Raw genomic sequence first — 17,016 nt, 5'->3', positions numbered from 1 at the left:
CCTAAAAAAATATGAAAGGAGAAAAGTGAGATAGAAAGAGAAACAAGAGAGATGAAGATTGTTTTGGTGAAACTGTGAACTAAAATGGAGAAATGCTTGCTAGAGTACATATTGAAATTTCTAATGATTTACATATTTAATTTTATAGATACTACTATCTTTATGAATTTAGAAAGTAGATGAAATCATGTATCAACCATTAGAATTAAGCAGTTTAAAATGTGGATTTTATTGGATTTGATATATTGATTGGTGGCAATTATTATTCATGACATAGCTGATCTGTATTCTGGAAAGTAATTGCTAGTGTCACACCTTTGTAGCAATGGGGTTAAAAGTGATAACTACTCTTTATTGGTTTATTAATTCAACCAGCAAAGAATGCCAAAACTGGAAGATTGATGCATGAATTTTTTTTTCCATCTAGATAATTTGGAGATGCATTCAGCTGGATTAATGTCAGTAGATTGGCAATGAATTTTAGGAGTTTTTGTATATTTTGAATTACAAGAAGGTTTTATATTAACTAGATGTTTATAAGTTTCTAATTTGGGTAAATGATACACAAGTGTGATGCATATGAAGCATTAAGAGGCTAGATCTGATTTGATCTAAATGTTCTATTTGATTTAAGAATTATAGCTATCACACAGTAGAGACAATTGTCTGGAACACATAATGATCTGGTTAATGCTTGCCTTAAACATCCAAGTGTATATACTTCTTATGTCTAGAATTAATTTGGGTGTGCTAAATAGCAAAATACATTTTAGAGTTAAAAATCATATCAAAGGATATAATTTTGTAGATTTTATAACAACTAGAAATATTAGGAATGAATTCAAATATAAATCATATTATCAATTCTGTATTTCAACAACAAATTGGATAAATCCTTAAAAAACTAAAACTGTAGCACTATAGCCTATCCAAATGATTTTGATCTTATCTTTGAGATTATTGAACTTGTACAGTTGATGTTTATGATGGGCTCCAGTCTAATGTTGGGTCCTTGCCTGTAGATCCCTTCTTTAGAATGTGAAATATTCCAATATGTTAGCTACTGAAAAAGCCTTGAGTGAATATATTCACAGTTGACTGTAAAAAAAAAAAAAGTAAAAATCTAAATCAGAAGTTCAAGTCATAAACCTACCAGCAGCTTTGATTTTGTAGAATAAATAAAGAATGTGAAGAGGTATTTTTTCAAAAGTAAAATCCAAGAACATGCTGGGAATGCACAGACAATTTCAAAATAAATTGTCAACTCAACTAACATTTACTAAACGCCTACCATCAGCCAGTATACAGTGCTATGGAAGCACACCAAAGTAAAAAAAAAAAAAAAAGTCTGCTTTCACAATCAAATGGAAATGATCTAGGCTAGCTCCAAAGCCATGGATATAATTTTTCTTTTCTGACTTTCAAGAACAATTGTTATTTTATCTATCTTCTTCTATCGGTTATTCTAGACATCCTTGTTCTTCTATAAGACCAACTACCCCTTTATTTTTGCCTTAGATGATCCTTACTGAGAGCAAAGGTTGGGGGTGGGAGTGGAGAGGAGGAAGTCAAAGGGAGAGAAACTGATGTTAATTTGTATGGATACAGTCAAAAAACTAGTTGATAAATTGTAAAATTTTTCCTAGAAATCAGAAAGTATTGCTGTACCTACCTTATCTGAACCTGCCTAGAAAATAATATTGGACATTAAGATAAAAAGAGAGCAACCTATATGAAAGTTCTTTTTTTTCTTTTGCTAACTCTAAAGATTTTAATTAAATGGCTAAATTCCCTTATGCCATCTGTGTTATTACTATAGTAGGTATACTATCAGAATAAATTGAAATCTACTGCTAATGTAAATAACCAAGCCAGTCACAAAGGATATTGTTGAAAGATTTTGCAACCAGATTAAGCACCAAAACTGCTGAAAGTCAAGATTTTCAGTGCTACATTTAGGTATCCCAATATAAGGGAACTTTTCTTTCTATGGAATTTAAAATAAAAGCTCATGGTAACTATGTTGACAAACTCTCCCATTTAAGAAGAGGAATTTCCACCTCAGGAAAGATATTGGGTTTTTGTGTGTCTATCATTTTCAGAACAAAAGAATTGAACAAAAGAAACAGGATAAAATGAACTTCCTTGGGCTATGTGGGTTAAAAAGTAGAGAGGGGTATCATTTTATATATTAAAAGAAACAGGGCTTCCAGGAATTAGGAGGTGACAGTGTCACTGTACTCAACATCAATTGGGTTTAGTTCTGAGCATTACAGTTTAAGAAGAAGTACATCAAAGGGGACTAGCTATAATGGTGAAATATTTAATTCCCATGGGCATGTTTAGGCTGGAGAAGAAAAGACTGGATAGAAAAAGAGAGGATTGGGGATGGTACATATTTGTCTTTAAGCATTTGAATGAGCATTCGGTAGAAGAAGGCTTAGAATTGTCATCCTTTCAAGGGATCAAATCAAGGGTGGTGAGTGAAAGTTGCAAAGACTAAATTTAGGCTTTGAGTTGTGCAAAAATAGAATTGTCTAATTCAAGAAGCACCACTTTCCTCCATCTTGAAAGTCTGCAAGTAGAGGTTTGATGATCAGTTTGAGAGTTTATTAAAAAAAAAATCCCTTTTTGTGCATAGTTCAAATTGGATAGTGGCTGAGATACCTTCCAAGTCTCAAGTTCTATGATTTTGTATACAGATGAACAAACAAGCAAGTGAATGAATGAGTGAACAATTGAATGAATGAGGAAAATAAACATGGCATATAAGTATTTTTTAAGGGACTGAGTGTATTTACCCTGGGAAAAAAAAGACCCAGATGATGTAAAATACCTATCTTCAATATTTCATGATCATTCAAGTGCAAGAAGAATTTTGCTTATTTTCCTTGGTCCCCGAGGGGAGAAAAAGATTAATAGGTAGAGAGACAAAGAAGTCAATTTTGAGTCAGTAAAAGGGAAAACCTTCCTAACAATTTGAACTGTTCAAAAATGAAATAGGCAACCTTCATAGGTTCACTGTCATTAGAGGAATAAAACAATCAGAGGCTTACTGGAATGGGAGTGCTTCAGGCAGGGCTTAACCTAGATGGATCTCAAGCTCCTTTTTTAACTATGAAAAATCCTTGATTTTTTTCTCCTCATATAGGTTAAGAGTTTGATAATGATGCTGACGAATTCTGAGTTTCTTGAATTAACTCTTGTGACATTTCCTGCTAGATTACTAATTTAATCAAAATAAATGAATTTATTTTACATGTCAAAATTATAGGTACCAGATTTTCTGAGATACATGTAATATTTGTGGATAGTCTCTAAATATTCTAGCCACCCAGAAAGAGGAGCATTGAAGATTGATTAGATGCAAGATTTATGCTTTTTCTTCTATTAGAAAAGTGTTAAATATTTTAAAATATACTTTCAAATTCTAAACTGAAGCACTAAAACTTACACAATGTTCTGCCATGTGATGTTAGACATGCTCCCAATGTACATTCAATAAATACTAATTGTCACTGCTGTTTCTGCACTTTCTGGCAGGCTGGGAACATTGTGTAATCAATGAAATAAATAACAGTGTAGTTTACCTTGTTTGGAGTTTTATTATCTTTGTTCAGGGACAACCATAAAAAGAGAGTAGGTCAACTTCTATGTAGTATGATTTGAAAGGGGTATTGCCTGAATGTCACAGCATTAGAGTCATTGCAGGAAGAAAAAATCACATAATGGATAGAATGGAGTCTGAAAAGACCTAAGTTCAAATTCTGCCATTGATACTTGCTAGGAACCCTAGGTAAGTCACTTAACCTCTATGAACCTGAAGCAGCTTTCTAAGGCTTAAAAGTTATAAAGACAGGTTTTTGATGCATTATGAAGCAAACAGTAGTATAAATGGAAGCATTTAAAAATTGCATTCCTAAGTAGCAACACCAACAATACTTTATCATCTCAAGAGGACTCAAATCAGAAGGTACAAAAGAGGTAGTTAGCTAATTTATCATTTTCCCTTAATTTTTTTAAATAAAAAAGCTGAACTCTAAGAGTGCTTTAACTTTTTGAAGATCACACAACTGCTACATGGAACCAAAAAGAATTTGGACTCTATTCCTTTGATCATCAATCCATCACTTTGCATTTGATCAAGCTACCTTGTTAATATATGAAGGCATTACCTGATAGAATTGATAGCTAAATCATTACTACACTCATATAATAGATTAGTTATGGAAAAGATTAATTTATCAGATTCATTAGCCCCAGATATCAGAGTCCTAGGAGATTTATTAAGTAGGTATTTTGATTTAAAAGGGGAGGGGATAGAAACAGAAGCAGAAGGGCTGATAGGCCAGTAGGAGATGATCATAAAGTTTCAGTACTTGGGCACCTGAGGAGATAGAACAGGGACACGTGAGAAATTATATTTTTTGAGTAGCCAGAAGGAAGTCTGAAAATAGTGAACAGCTGATATAGAGAAAGACAACCTACTTTATTTCACAGCTTTCCTTGGCCTGTCTGACTCTGGATTTAAGTTCAATTTGATGAGTATTTGTTAAGTAACTCCTACATGTTCAATGTTTTTTCAAAGGTTAGATGTTACCAAAAAAAGTAATAGAGTATGGATTATTTATAGACAGGAGTAAATGGGAGGGAAGGTGGCAAGAAATGTGAAAAAAAAATGATTTAGGATTTACTTTAAAATAACCTAGATTTATGTCAGAAATAGAATTGTTATCATAGGTAAAGAAGTAATTATGAATAATATAATTAAGACTATATGAAGCCTTGTTAGGTTATGTACAGTCTATAAATATCATTCCCACAGAAGTAATTGTGGGAAATCATTGATCAAAGCAGTTTTATAATGGAAGTGCCAATAGAGAGTGTGAATGTAACAACAGAGGGGCCATCACTCAGAAGACTCCTTTTTAAATGTGATAAAGGCACTTTCCTGTTTTCTTCTGCTCCAATGAAGCAAAAGAAAAAGGAAATACAAAGAAGATGGGTTAGGACACTTTCTATTTATCCTTGGAATCATTACTAGGATAGGGCCATCATGACCCCAAAGGTACTGAAAACACTTGTACCCCATCAGCAAGCTGAACCTACTTAACTTTGTATCTCATTAACAATATTAATTAATAAAAAGAGGAAACTCCCATATTGCTTTATTCCTCTCCCCCCAAGATAAAACCAAAATTTAAGTGGATTTCTCTAGACCCATGTTAGTGTTATATAATCTCCCTACATGGGCCCAGTATCCCAATATCTGATATCTCTCCCCCTGATACCTTCCCCAAAATGAATTTATCTTAGAAAACTGATTAGAATCAACCTTTCCCTCTGCTTGACCTAAGGCATCAGAACTTCTAAGTTTACAGTCCTTTACTTATATAGAAAAGAAAGAGAAAAGCATGTATACACACACACACACACACACACACACACACACACACACACACACATAGACACGGAAAACAATTAATTATACAGCTTTCTCAAAAGGTAACCTAATATATAAAAATTATTGATTTACTTACTATATTGAATTGCCTTAATTCTGCATCTTCAATTTGAGAATTACATTCGATGTCCTAAGTTTAAATGTTGTTTTTTTAAACCAGCATATGTGTTATTTATATTTTACTAAGACAAGCTATGGATTATCATAGTTCTCTTCTGAATTTATAGTTTTTAGAAAGAATGTGCCAAAAAAAATTCCTCATAGATTCCAAGGCAGAAATCAAGATGAGGTTAATTCACTGATCAGCTTCCCTCCCCCCATACTTGATTTGTTTTATCTCTGTAAAAAAATTTTGAAACCCATTTTCTGCATTTTTTAGAATTCCAGAAGTAGGTCTGAAGGATTAATTGGGGACTTCAAGTTATAAATGTAAGCACTTGTTTAATATTTTCTCTATTAATTTATACTGTATGTAACCACTTTATGTGATTAAATTGGTTTAAATTTCCAGCTTCAAACACATTCTATTCAAATAAAAAAAAAACATTTGCAAATATATTAAGAGGAACAAATAAAAACCTCTACAAAGAAAAGTAGTTGAGAAAATAAATGACCTACAAGGACCAGCTACAGAGCTGGTAATCAAATCTGTAGCATCGGGTCTTGAAAAGGAGTCATGGGATCGCATACTAAATACCTAACATTATTTTTCCAGCTCCCAAAGAGAATATGACTTTCCTGTGAAAAACATTCAAATTGTAGTTTGTGTCCTGTGCTCTTTGTCTTTCAAATTGTTTAAGACTTTAAAATTTAATCAAGGGATTTCTTAATGGAGGCTAGGAAGAGCAACATCAGAAATACATTTGACAAAAGGGTAACAAATTTCTACTTAATTATTTACAAGGGCCCTATACAGCTACTTAGAGACAGTAAAGTAGTCCAGCTCCTAAGCATCAAATCCAACCATCTGAAAGGACAAGGGCATCAATTCGTCCTCACACCACACAAACAGTCTATGAGATTGCATCTTGTTGATCTTGATGAAATTACAAGCCTGGGATCTGATGCATTGTGCCAGTAATTTATGACCATAGGTCACTCTGAGTTGAATCTTTTCAGGGCACATCTAGTCTCCTTATCATTTGCATGCAACTTATTTTATCACCTAAAAGATATTTTTCATTATGCCTTTGGGAAGGCATTTGTAATCCTGAAAGCCCTCGCATTTTATATAGCTGACCCTCTTTTCATACAACATAACATTAAAACAAATACCAATGCAAAATGCTAGATTCAAGCAATTAACCTATTAGCTTCAGGTCAGGATTGTGCTCTTTTTTGTCATTTACAGAGTGGCTATCTCTCATTCAGCTCACAAGTCTTGCTTTTATATAGGGCTATGAGTAGAGCCTTTTCAAAATCTCTTTTTATTGATTCATAAAAAAAGGAAATGCCTTTCATTTTACTGCTCTGGGTTATATGTTGGTCAACTTTTATCCACATTTCCCAATTTGTCCTTTAAAGAAATGTGTTGTTTCCAAAACTTTTATCATAAAGAAATAATGAGTCTCTGGATTAAAATTTAGGCATATTTTATCAGATTTGTGCTATATTTATTTAGAACAGAAAAATACATCAAAGAATAAATCATATTTCACACATGAAGAAACTGAGGGTTACTGAGGTCAGTGAGTAGGAGAATTAAGCTTCAAAACCAAGGATTCCTGATTCACTCATCCATATCCATCCTATTCTACCACATGGGTGCCCAAAAGTTTAAAATAATAATTCAGTCACCTCCCCTCTTATATCCAAGCAACAATATGCATGATACTGGTACAAGGTACATTTCAAGGGGAAATAAAGTATAAAATCTTGGAGAAGAAAATATGGGTAAATGCAGAGGAAAGTTGTAAGCAAAATGATAACAGAAATTTCAGGAGGGGAAAACTAAGTTTTAGAACAGGATGCCAAAGAAGAATTCTTGAATAAGAAGGACTTTGAAGGACAGGAAATTATTAATAAACTGAGATAGAGAAAAGTTCATCATCCATTGAAGGTAAAGGGTATGCATGGGGACAAAAGACAATCAGAGAAAGCTTGATACAAATAACAGACAACCTATTTCCTACTCGTTTTACTACACTACAAGTTTCTTCTATATTTATTTAAATTTTGGATGAAAATAAAATAAATTTGACATTTATTTTAGTACCTAATATGCACATACCAATATAGTGGGAATGAAGTGAAAAAAGATGAAATAAGACATAGATCTTACCTTCTATATTACAATTCATCTTCCAACATAAACATAGAATGACTTGAAGAGAGAAATTGTGAGACAGTTAGTTGTATGGATTAAGAGTAAAATCACTTTCATTCAAATTGGAACAATGCCTCATGATACCTATGTGATACTGAGCCAATCAAGTTGCCTGGGCCTCAATTTCTTCATCTGTAAAATGAGAACATTTGAGAAGATGATCTCTAATATATCTTGGATTTCTAAATTCCAAAAGAAAAAATTGGAACTCAAGAGAGGAGCTAAAGTGAGTGACATATCAAAATGAGTTTCTTCAGTAGACAATGAAGAGCAACAGAATTCTTTTGAATGTAAAAGTAACATACTCAGAGCAGTTCATCAAAAAGATAACATATGGGCAACATTGTGAAGGATGGGTTGGAAATTAGAGAGAAGATTGGAAGTCCAGTTTAAGCACATATTCCAATAAGCCAACTGCTAAGTGAAGGAGTGCTAAGCAAGAATTCAACAATAAGAGCGAATAATTCAATGTTTCTTTTAAAGTGGTATAGTTTGTGAGAAGCAATTCTTCCCAAAGAAGGAGACTTTTCCTTTTTAGACAAGTGGATTAAAATGTATGGTAATGTAGAAGTCCACAGCATATGTATAGGGACCTGCTGTGGCAATGAAGTAACACACAATTCCAATTTATTGGATGGACTTTATTTCTCTTTGGAAGGTCTAATGAAGTTTCCTTTTTCTGTAATTCTCTGATGGGCTATGAGGATTAATGCTCTTGAATCTAGCTTTCTAACTTAACTTACCTGATTTGTCCTTAGAATTCCTCTCAGTGACCAGATGTAGAAACTACTGAAATCAATCTAGGCCCAATGGACATTGCTGTAAACATTAATGAGACCTTCATGTCTTCCCACGTTCATTATTCACAATGTCATAATAGTTTTGTTTCTGAGTACCTATTTGTCTTTTCTTTAGAAACTTTCTTTTTACCCTTGGAAATAAAAGGGGATATGCATTTTATATAGTGCCTTCTATACAACGCGCTGTGCTAAATGTTCTACAAATATTATTTCATTTGATCCTTATAACAGACCTGTTATTATTATTCCCATTTTACATTTGGGGAAACTAAGGCCAAGAGAAAGTAAGTGTCAGATAGTGTCTGAGGCTAGAATTGAACTAAAACCTTCCCAATTTCAATCCCAGTTCTCTATCTACTGTGCCATCTAATTAATGCTTATTGGAAGCCTTGGCAAGTCTTCTCTGCTATACTTTTCTCCAACTAGTCAGTCTCTCCAGTAACCTTGTCTATAGGTACCCCCCCATCCCCACCAGGGTGATTCTATCTCATGGTAATCTTCAGCTCCCAAATTTGGAATCTTCTAGTAGTTTACAATTTATCTGCATTTTTTCATTTGTCAGGCCTCTCATCCATGTCCTTCTATGAATTTTGCATAGAGATTTTACCTAATACACTAAAATCCTTCTTCCAGATCTTTGAACATTTTTATCTGTTCCAACAAAGCCCTCTGACAGTCCATTTGTTACCCTTCATTCTCAATATTGCTTAGCCTACCTTCTTTTGAATTTCCTTAATAATTCCCAGTAGCATTATGAAGAACAAATAAAAATAGCAGTCAGCTGTTCCCTGATTCCTAATAGTAAGGATAACCATGACTATTAATCCATAGCTGAAAAGCCCCCCTCCCCTTCCATGAATCTTAATCAATCAGAATAGGACCTGACATAATAACAAGGTGTTGGTTTTTTTACTTAAAACTGAATGCACAATAAATATCACCAGGGTAAATTCTGCACAATGACTCCTAGCACACATTTTCCAATAATAATAATAATACTCCTCAAGCCTCCAGGAAACAAAGGTTACAATTCCACTTATCTCCAACTTCTTGTACTGCATGCTGTGGAATATGAAAGGGATATTAGATCCTTTCCCTTGAGATAAATACTAAAGCCTCAAAGTCTAGAGGGCATAATTATGCACCACAGAAACACATAAATCTTTTCACTTCCTCTTGTCACTTCTCCAGAAAAGAACCACCAAGCTGACACCAAGTCCTAGTAGGAGTTAGACACAACTAAGGGGAAATACTCTCTGCTGCCAACCTTGGAATGGATGACATACAGGTGAAGACCCTTGTTATTCCCCTAGCCTCCACATGGGCCAAACATACTGGTTCTTATTCTCTTCCCTAGATCACTTCCAGTCCACTAGCCTTCTCATGAGTTTCTCCCTGGTATATCTGAATTGCTTTTGACAACTTCTTTTCAGTATGGAATCATTCACAGGCTTCTTAGGCATGTAGTTCCCAAAGAAAAATTGACACATTTCTGACTCCCCCTCTTTTAGATACATGACAAGAGAACCAGGACAATAAGAGATTAAAAACAAGGCTCAAAAAGCAGAATGAGTCCTTGAACCCAGGGTTTCTAACTCTAAGTTCAGGACACTTTTCATCACACTATGCAGAATATATTTCTTGATTCTGCCATCCTCCAATAATCTTAGACACTTCTTCTAAAATCATAAGTTTTAGCACTAAAATGGATCTTATAAATCTAGTCTGAATGCAACTAGGAAGTATAGCGGATCTTGACATGGAATTGGGTTCAGGGAGAACTGAGTTTAAAACCTGCCACAGTCATGATCTGTGTGACCCTGGGCAAGTTACTTATGCTCTCACAGACTCAGTTTCCTCATTTATAAAGAATGGCATAATAATAGCACCCAACTTCTACAATTTTTATAAGAATCAAACAAAATAACATGTAAAGTTTTTGCAGACCTTAAAGCAAAATATTGATATCAAATATTCTTCCCAGGGGTACTTAATCTTTTTTGTCTGTGTCAAGGATCCTTTTGAAAGTCTGGTAAAGCCTATGAACTCCTCAGAATAATGTCTTTAAATGTATTTTTAATACATTTAAAAAACAGATATCAAAATATAATTTTTAAAATTCACAGACTCTAGGTACAAGCCCAATCCTTTCAATTTATTTATGAATAAACTGAGTCATGGCATGCCCGAGGTCATAGAGGTAATAAGTAGCAGAGCTGGGATAGTATTGGCAAGGGGAATTATTATCAGTTATTATTAAAGGAAATGTTCAAAGAAAAATAAACCTGTTGTGAATCATTCTTTTGAAGTTTTCAGTCATATCTATAATATCCTAAATAATTGTCACCTCTGAAATGGGAGATACAACAAAAGTGTTATTCATTAAAATAGAATAGTTACAAGCAAAATGGCAGAAACATGCATAAATTTTAAAGACAAGGGATTTTAACCCACCATGGCCCAACAATGGACCCAATATTGAAACAGTCAAAAAATTCACTCCCTTTGGACATTGAAAACATCTTGAAAATAAAAATTGACAACTCTTCTAAGTGTTTTCTTTGTGTTCAAAAGGATTGTTCTGTCTTAAACAAACTAAACATTTTAGGAGCTTCTCACTCTTTCTGGGGAGTTGGAGATCACATGAGTTGTTTAAAAATAACCAATGCTAGTAAAATAACTTCAAAGGCATTATGTAAGTTAAATGAGTATACTTCACAAGGGCATTTGATGTTTGACATACATTTAATGTCAAATGAGCAAAAGCTCTTGATATATCAAGAAACAGTTTAGAGAAAGGCTTTTCAAGACCACCTTCCAAAGGGAGAAAAAAATTATTCTCTCATAACATCCCTCTTTCTCTAAAATATTTTCATACTGTACTAGTAGATATTTCCATGACTTGTTAGATTTTCATTACAAAATAAAAGAACAAGTAGAGAGCTTGATTTTTGGAAGGCTAAGGTTAAAAGGGAGGGGAAAGAGTACATTAATTACTTGTTCCCCTTTGTGAAAAAGCTACTTCCTATCAAACTGAAATTTTCAAGTAAATTCTCATAGCCTTGATATAGTTAGACAATACATCTGTTTTATAGACTACTAAATTATTTATCACTGAATTTTAAAATGAGACAATGTTGCAAAACTATGTTAATATTTTATAAAGCTTTGCTGAATTTCATGGGATCAAAAAACATGCATTCCAGCTTCTATGGGTTCCATTGATGATAAACAAACCAACTTCCTTTGCTATGACTTAGTGGATTTCAGTTTTAGCTGTCACTGAAACACAAAGCATACCTTAGATCCTTGGGACTTTTACCATCTGGAAAACATGTTTACTACTCTGTCTCTTCAAGATTTAATCCTAGTGTACCATATACCAACATTATGGAATTTCTTACAACTACACAAGTGATCTAAATATCTGAATGTTTATATAAATGACAACTCCCTTCACCATCAAATCTAAAATATACAGAACTAGCCTTGAGTTATTCTTTCATTTTCAAGTCTCTTGGGAATGAAAAAAAAAACTAGGTTGCCTCTGATAAGAGTAAATTCAACATTCTTATAATGCAACATGTTAGTTATGTCCAGGTGCTCTGTCATTTTAAATTGTCAGAGCTAAACTTTTGGAAACTGTGACACAGGATGGAAGTTAGCAAACTGCTTACCAACAAAGCCCTCAATGGACTCAGAAAAATAAAGTGATTCTATCCCTGGTAATAGAAATGATAACTCTAGCAGTCAAAGTTTACAAACAAATATCTACTTCTAGGTGTCTTTGACTATTCCTTATAATTAGCAAAGATGCTTTTAATATTTGACTCATGATCTCCTTATGAATAAAAATGATTGAGAAGAAAGGCATTTTATTTTGACAAAGAAGGTTGTCTTGTGAGAAGAATTTTAGCATACTTACTTTGCACCTAGCTCTCTATGAAGCCTAATGAAGGAGTTTAGTAGGAGTTCCTTTGAAATCATAAATAGGCATACCAGGCATCAGAAAGCTTGCAGCATTATTATCTATTTCATAGAGATATCCTGAACCAGAGTGCTACTCCCTGACTGAGGAAAAAGAATAGCAATTTATATATTTAGTTACTTTTTATTCAAATAATATAGTTATTGCTAAGAGATTATTACTATTAGTTAATTTCACTACTATTTTAGAATCAAACTTCACATAATCAAAAATGTTAGTAATTTTGAATTATCATTATTAAAGATGACAAAATCAAAAATCAAATTTTTATTGTCACTAAAATAATGCCCTTGAAAATCATGATGTCTACTTGCATATGTCATCCCAAACACTTTGTGCCAAAGACATTTTTCTCAATATCTCAACCATGGAATTTATTTTACACTTAAAAATGGTTCCTTTCACCTATTATATTGTGATTGAAACCTCCTGTTTTTAATATTTTATACCAAATAATTTTAACTAGTCTTTGTCTATATTCCTATCTGTGCAATTTATTTTATCTAATTGTACTATTCTTTCTATTTAGTTATCCAAATTTGAATCTAATTCAATTTCTTCTGTCAATTGCTAGAATAGGAATCATCTCTCTAGTTCTAACAAGCTTTATCTTTTCTTTCTTTTTATGTACCTGAAATCCCCATGAATCTTCCCAATGGAAATAAGCTACCAATTTATTTAGCCTCAAATCCACAAATCTGCTTCAGTACTCAAGATCCTCAAATTCCATAAACATTTAAAGCTGTGTATATTGCAAAAAAAAAAGTCATTATTTTATTATAGCCTTATCACTGGATCTTCCTTTGTGAACATAAAATTACTTTGTTTATGTCTGCAGAATTGTTATAGTAAACATCTGGAAAACCAGATGTAAATAGACACATTAAGTGGAATGTTTACTGTATACATTTAGGAATAAAGTAGTAAGTTAACCAGAAACTTTATTTCACAACAGGAAATAGGCAGATGAGACAAATTGATGATTTGTCTATAACATAAGGCAAATAAAACAAAAGAGGAAGTATGCAAAAGCAAAAGGATAGGGGATATAGGAAATTGAACATGGAGATGGAAGCATCTAAGTTTAATGTATCTGAGATAGGTACAATGTTTGTAACCCTGTGCATGTCAAAACTTCTTTAAGTCTTTTATTCTTTGTCTTCAAAGTTGAGAAATGAAGTGAATTGAAAAGAGGAGATCAAGAAATTTGACTTCTCTGTCCACTCCCTTTCCTAAAGAATATCCTTGGAGACACATGGACCAAATAAGTTTCAGCCTGGGAAAAAAAAAAAGCCGCTAATAAAAAAACTTTAGTTTCCATCCATGAACTTTTAAGCTCAATTAAACTTCTTCCCTGGCACCTTGGAGAAAATAAAATCTAAGCTTAGACTCATGCCTAGGGTTTCCTCCAAATGGCAAAGTTAGAAGGGAACTCAATGCAATATGAATCATTTGTGGGGTCAATCAATTTAGTTCTTAGACAAAAAAAAGATTCACATGATGTATTGAAAAAATTACTTAAAATATGATGCAATAATTCAGCTTAAATAATATTACATTTTTCTGGGAGGCCAATATTTATACCTTATAAAACATAAAGCAATTATCAGAATTACTGAATAGACATGGTTATGTTTTGCCTTGGTTCTACACCATCTAAATAATTCCCAGTCTAAACAACTCCCAGTCAAATTCTTCTTTCATAATGGACTATTTTTGTGCCCATTCTTTTATTGATGGTCATATTTTCCCTGAGCACTTTGGTAGTCCACAAGTTCTCTGTCCTAGTGTGCCAATTAGTTCTGGCCAAAAGTTTCTAGTACCTTTAGGGACAGAAATAAAATCCATGGCATCAGAAACACATGCACAAAACCATTAAGTATGTAAAACAAATAGGATGAATTAAAGAATCCTACAAGGAGGAAAATTTGATCTCACAGATACCATTGAAACTTGGGTAAGCAGTCCAAGGTAGAAACTGTAGAATGAGTAATGGAAGGAGTAAGACAAGGAATACCATTTGGGAAGAATTCTATAGACAACCTAGACAGAAGAAGGAATTAGTTGAAAGTTTGAGAAATAGATCACTAAACTGACATGGAAACACAATATAATGATGGAGGGGAGACAATTTATCTAGCTATCTGTTGGGGCTTTCTCACTGCCAAAACTAGATCAGCTAATAATTTTGTGACTTTCATTAATAATAATGCCATCCATCAAGAGTTGGATGTGACAAGCACTTACAAATGGAAGCAATAATTGACAAAAGAATTAACATGGCTTCTTCAAGAGCAGGTCATATTGAACTAAGATCTTTTCTTTTTTGACTGAGAAATGAGAAATATGGCATATGAAATAAAGGTAGTTCCATCTTTAAATTCAGGAAGACCTGAAATCTCATCTTGCCTTTAATACATGCTAAATGTATTACACTAGTCAAGTCACTTCACCTCTTCATGATTCCCAGGAAACTTTTTAAGATTATATGTTGGGGCACAGCTAGGTGGTGCAGTGGATAGAGAACTGGCCCTGGAGTCAGGAGTACCTGAGTTCAAATCCAGCCTCAGACACTTTAATAATTACCTAGCTGTGCGGCCCTGGGCAAGCCACTTAACCCCATTGCCTACCAAAAAAAAAACCCTAAAAAAAAAAGAAAAAAGAAAAAGATTATATGTTGGGGGGGGTGACTAAGTGGCACAGTGGATAGAGCACTGGCCCTGGAGTCAGGAATCCCTGAGTTCAAATTCAGCCTCAAACACTTAATAATTTTACCTAGCTGTGTGACCTTGGGAAAGCCACTTAACCCCATTGCCTTGCAAAAACCTAAAAGAGAAAGAAGAAAGAAAGAAAGAGAGAGAGAGAGAAAGAGAGAGAGAGAGAGAGAGAGAGAGAGAGAGAGAGAGAGAGAGAGAAGGAAGGATAGACGGAAGGGGGGAGGAAGGGAGGGAGGAAAGAAAGAAAGAAAGAAAGAAAGAAAGAAAGAAAGAAAGAAAGAAAGAAAGAAAGAAAGAAAGAAAGAAAGAAAGAAAGATAGATTATATGTTGGGTGGGGCAGCTAGGTAGCACAGTGGATAGAGCACCAACCCTGGAGTCAGGAGAACCTGAGTTCAAATATGACCTCAGACACTTAATAATTGTCTAGCTGGGTGACCTTGGGCAAATCACTTAACCCCATTGTTTTAAATAATTTTTTAAAAGAAGATATGTTGAAGATCAGGTACCTAATTAATTAGTGGAGTATGAACTAATAGATGGAACATCCTTATTAGTAGTTCCCAATATCAATTCATAGGTCTGGTCAAAAAATTATTTTTAAAACAATCTTAGCTTGGTAAATTGAGAGAATGTTATAAATACATTTTACCCATTACCAATAAAGCATTTGGGGGAAAAATGCTACATTTGTGAATAGAAGAAGATGTAAGCTATAAAGTAGTACAGTTGGTGGATTTGAAACTTGTTCAAGATCATACTCAAAGAATATAGTTATAACATATCAAAGTCAATATGCAGTGTGATCACTAGTAAAGTACTACAGGCCCTTGCCCTATTTCATTCAGAATTTTACTTGAAGCAAAAATGGTATGTCTGCAAAAGCTGCTTGTAACCTAAAGCTACGAAGGATAATAATGCATTAGGTGATAGAATTATGTAACAGATCCAAAAAGACCTTACTAGACCAGATCAGATAAGATGAACTATCAGAGGAACTAAGTCCTACACTTAGATTTAAAACCCCAACTTCAGAAGAATAGGTTGGGGATATGTCTAGACAGCGGTCCTTATGAAACAATATCTGGGATTTTAGTGAACCACAAGACTAATATGAATCAATATTTTGACAAGGCAGCTAGGGAAAGTAGTGTTATATTAGGCTGCATTCAGAGACGTAGCAAGGTCAGCACAAGGGAAGCCATTGACCTACTCTACTACAGCCTTGACAGGGGCATCTCAGATATGCTATTTACAGCAGCATATTTCAGTAAAGACATAGATAAATTGGAGCATGTTTGTTATTCAATCGTTTTTTGATTTTTTTGTGACCCCCATTTGGGGTTTTCTTGGCAAAGATATTATAGCAGTTTGAGATTTCCTTTCTCCAGATCATTTTATAGAGGAGGAAACTAAGGCAAAGAAGGTGAAGTGACTTGCCCAGAGTCACATAGCTAGAAGTTGTCTTAAATCAAATTTGAACTAATGAAGATGATTCTTCCTGATTCCAAGTCTGTATTCTATCTACTGTGTAACCTAGCCACTTATTCCTGGAGCATACTTAGGAAAGGCATATGATTAAGATAGTGAGATTTCTGCAGCCTATGCCATAAAAGGATTACTGTAAAATTGGTGAAGATGGGGTATGCATCCTGGAGGAAAACTATTTTAGAGGAACTAGGAACAATCTATGTATACATATGTATTAAGCAACTACCATCTC

This window comes from Macrotis lagotis, chromosome 6 (assembly GCF_037893015.1).
Source record: "Macrotis lagotis isolate mMagLag1 chromosome 6, bilby.v1.9.chrom.fasta, whole genome shotgun sequence".
Classification (NCBI taxonomy): Eukaryota; Metazoa; Chordata; class Mammalia; order Peramelemorphia; family Peramelidae; genus Macrotis; species Macrotis lagotis.
Note: the sequence above shows the minus strand (reverse complement) of the source record.